This window comes from Bombus affinis, unplaced genomic scaffold (assembly GCF_024516045.1).
Source record: "Bombus affinis isolate iyBomAffi1 unplaced genomic scaffold, iyBomAffi1.2 ctg00000243.1, whole genome shotgun sequence".
NCBI lineage: Eukaryota > Metazoa > Arthropoda > Insecta > Hymenoptera > Apidae > Bombus > Bombus affinis.
This window is the reverse complement of record NW_026108939.1, coordinates 1-4,211: the sequence shown is the minus strand read 5'-3', so window position 1 is coordinate 4,211 and position 4,211 is coordinate 1. Positions and strand designations below refer to the sequence as shown.

Genomic DNA, 4,211 nt, shown 5'->3' with positions numbered 1-4,211 from the left:
AACTACGGGAATAAAAAAACATTGTCTACTTCTTCGCAACTAATTTTTCAATTTATCTGAATCGGCAGCCACTCGCTTATTTATGAAAGGAATAATTCCATAACGCGAATTTTATTCACTTTGAATGCAGATTGACAAACATTCCACTAATTGTTCTAAAATTAAATTCGTAACAAAGTTCTCTATTTATATTTAAGTTTATCGAGAGAGCTAGTTGTTCCATCTAAAGAACTATGTTAATATTAAATACCAAAGTGGTTTCCAGAGGTAGGAGAAAATCAAAGGTAAAGGGAAATCAAGCAGGAAGATTGTATCAAGAAGTAATGTATTCCGTGACCGTCAGTTAAGCGTACAGTGGTTGCTTCTCGTGTCAACTAAGTTTGACATAGTACCTCAAGTTTCTTGGAAATGGTGTTGCTAACACTTACCGTTTCTCATTTGCATCAAACCAGGTAAAGGTGGGCCTTGGTAAACTGCTGAATAAATTTATTTTAGATTAACAAAATAAAAAGTGGCGAGTCATTACTGTCTCTCTCTCTCTCTCTCTCTCTCTCTCTCTCTCTCTCTCTCTTTTATTTTGAGTTTAGAAATGTTTAATAAATACTTACAGTCGATGGATTTGTTTGCTTTGAATCTCTTACGTAGATTGCCAAAAGAACAGTTAAATTTGATGGGAAAGTAATAATACCACATCAAACACGACTATTTATTCACATGGCACACGTCATACTAATTATTTGAGAAATTCTATTATAATAATTGTCTCCTCTAAATTGTTTTTTACGATGTTACTTGAACAACGTGCACGTGTTACTTCGACAATCTGGACTTTTACGACATTTCCAAATTTTTCAATGCCAGTTGTGGTTAACAGCTGGACGTTTTATTGCTAAGATTTTCCGCTGAGATTGCGTCGTGCAAAGTCCTTTAATACGCACAAGAAATACGAAAAGCGGCAGTAAATCGAGACTCACGGGAATCCATAAAAAGGATTCACAGAAACCTTACGATACCCTTGACGTTTCCAAATTTCGTAAGTTTACCGCGATCTTTGCGATTAAAAACGTATGTAGCTCCTTCTATTTATTGTACGAAGGGTAAGCTTGCTCCTCCTTTCTGTGTAGAAGAAACTGGAAAAAAAGAGAGTATCAGTCCCTCTTTGGACTTTGTCCCTTTAAATAAGATGCAAATAAACCCGAAATAAATTATTCCAGAGCTCTCTTATACAGTTGGATCTTATTACTAAAATTTTGTAAGTCACGCGAGACACAAATTGTTGCTGTTAAATTCTCATGACGAATAGTAAAGAGCTTGTTAAGAAAAAAAAGGGGCGGAGCCTCTTGTAGCTCTGGAATATTTAATTCTGTTCTTTTGTTTATCTTTAACTAATGTACGTGATTTATCCAGGATTTGAAAATGATTGGTAAATACTTTCTTACTATTCCTGGTATTCGGCTTCGAGCTGTTCGTTGGACGTTGAGTGAAATCACTCGAAGTCACGAAAGTCACTCGATTATCGAGTACCCTCAGCATCTAGCGAAAAGAGTAGAACGGTGAATACGCTGTAGACCTTGTCAAATAAACAGGGGCTTACGAAAGTATTGTATCTGAATACGTCTCATAAAAAAAATTTTATAAACATGTTGCGTGTATTATAAATTATTTTATCTGTTAAATTGCACATTTTCCTTAGCAGATTTAATTTTATAAAGTTACATACCGCTTGTCTCGCACCATTTTAATTTTCTTACCCTTATATCCACGTTCCAATTGATTATTCGATGCAGAGATAAACCTAGCGTCACGATTAATTAAAAGAATCATATTAAATCCATTCAGCCATTGTATCATGTCCATATTATCATAATTATCGTACTATATTTCTACTATATTTCTGTGATATCTGTTGAAATATTATCTTCCATTTTATCCTATATATTATCTTCATTTAATATCTACCCAAGTATAAATATACGCTGATTCATTAATATTACATCAAAGCACGGCTTCCTTGATGACGATCAAATATCAGCACACGTTCCTTGAAACATAATAACTTTATTAAAATCCAGCCAAGCGACTTCATCTTTTTGGGGAAGTTAGAAAGATTAGATTACTGGATGACGTGTAAAGATAATTTGAAGAAATAGCAATACGGTTGGAATTTCGAAATAGGAAGTAAAGGTCACTTTTTACGTCTTTTTTATCTGGGCCTGTAGTAAAATTTAAACAACACATATTATATCAGTTAGACTAGACTACGGATTTTTATATAAATTCATATTTTCGAGAATGCAATTAAGAGAGAAGAACCTCGGTAGAAAATTGTTTTACCTAACAAGTATTAGAGAAATCATAGTACTTTGAATATTTTAAGTATTTTTTATATTATTATATATATAACGTTCAATAATTGGATAGTTCCGGGATCGATTCTGAAGTCTGAAAATCGAGTTTTTTTTATTATGAAATAATTAAAAATACAAAAATAAACAACAATTAATATGCGTCTATAACAATAAATAACGATAATTATCAACACGGGAAATAACAAGTCTTTGGTAGAATGTTTACCTGAAAATCGAGAATCGATTTTCAACGTCCTCAGCTACCGATATTTCTTCTTCAGTCTTTAAATCTTAAATCTTCAGTCTTTAAAATCTTAAATAACTATTCTGTAACCTTGCCTGTCTCTAATGTAACTCTCTGTCCGTCCGTTTGGGAAAAACGTGCTTCTTCAAATGGTCGTCCGTAAAACAAAGGAAGATCGTTCTATCCGTGAAACACAGCCTGTCGTGCTACCCCTAAAACAGAAAGAATCTCTATCCTACATGAACTCTAGGGAGTTTACATCTCCCCTCCTCGTGTTCATAATTACATCGTTAATTATCTTCTCTATAAGGGATCAGCTTACTTGAGTGGAAGAAATTCCCATCAGATCTCCGATTACCGTTATCCACTTCATATATGAAGTTTGAAATCCTTCTTAGAATTTTGAGAGGTCCTTTCCTAATTTCTTCCAGCTTATTTCTATTCATTTTGTTTCCGTTGTGGGTGAAGACTATATCACTGTATTCTTCAAGTATTCTTCATATTCTCCATTATTCCCTTAGGGACGATTTCAATCATTTTTCCACACAGTAAATGATTTGGGACAAATCCCGTTACACTGTGTCTGGTGTTATTGTACTCTTCTACGCTTTCTTCTGCAATTTTTGTCCAGTTTCTCTTTTTTTTTTTCGAATTGATCTTACATCTGATGCTGTTTACTAATGTCTGATTTACCCTCTCGTTTAGTCCATTGGAGGATGGACAGTCAATCGAGGTGAAAATTAATTTAATTTTCTTCTTTCTCGCATACTCGAATTTCTTTGGATGTCATTACTGGGTATCGATCTGCACGGATAATTTTTATGGAATCAGTTTCTCCAATCTTCATATTGTCCCAAAATTCCCATTAGGTTATTTGTTGACTGTATACTTTCTCTTTCAATTTTATCTTGGATTTCGATAGGTAATCCAATGACAATCGGGTGCACCCTCACATCTTCAGGCATTCTTCTTTTTACTTCTTTTACTTCCAATATTAGTCGTCCTTCCTCTATTGCATATTCTATGAACGAACCTGAAAGGTATATAAAATTGTAAGCATATCGTATTACCGACCAACCTTTACTCTTAACCTTTGAGTGCTGAATACTCGCGGCCTATGCCGTCCGTACTTACGGCGCGTATCTAGCGCTGACGATCGCTATGGACGAAATAATTTTTCGGTAGATTGAACTCTGTTGATTGACTATTCAAAGCACAAATCGTTATAAGTTATAGCAATTCTTTTGCGCGATATTAAATGATTGAAGAAATTTTTTAATTATTTTTAATTATTTATTATAAACATTGAAATTTACAATTAACTAGAATTTGGGTAATAAACTAGAAAACTAAATTTAGTAAATAGAACACAAGTTAATAATTTAATTGTATGTGAAAATCTCAGTGCTTGAGAAAACTAACAAAACCATATGTAGAGTTTTCTTACAAGTGGTGATCACTTCAACAATAAGGAGACACTATTGGCATTTGTTTAATGCCGTAAGGAATGCATTTATATTTATTTCACACAAATGTAGTAGTATTACTTCTACGTAGGTGTTTGGAACAATTGAGAAACCCATACATGTGTCGTTAGTCCATGCCAGTCACTTACAGAA

At 33.7% G+C, this 4,211-nt stretch overlaps 1 long non-coding RNA gene across 3 annotated transcripts; it reads right to left on the bottom strand.

Annotated features, from left to right (window-relative positions):
- Positions 1-308: 308 nt before the first annotated feature.
- On the bottom strand, positions 309-4,175 carry LOC126927821 (uncharacterized). 3 transcript variants are annotated; one of them, XR_007715926.1, is made up of 5 exons: positions 3,286-4,175; positions 2,879-3,206; positions 2,575-2,804; positions 1,432-2,041; positions 309-1,130 (listed from the first exon to the last, which is right to left on the bottom strand). It is a non-coding gene; the product is annotated as an uncharacterized LOC126927821 (long non-coding RNA). The 3 variants fall into 3 exon arrangements; XR_007715924.1 differs by having other exon boundaries at positions 1,440-2,041; positions 3,286-4,174; XR_007715925.1 differs by having other exon boundaries at positions 1,440-2,041; positions 2,915-3,206; positions 3,286-4,173.
- Between the last annotated feature and the right edge of the window lie 36 nt (positions 4,176-4,211).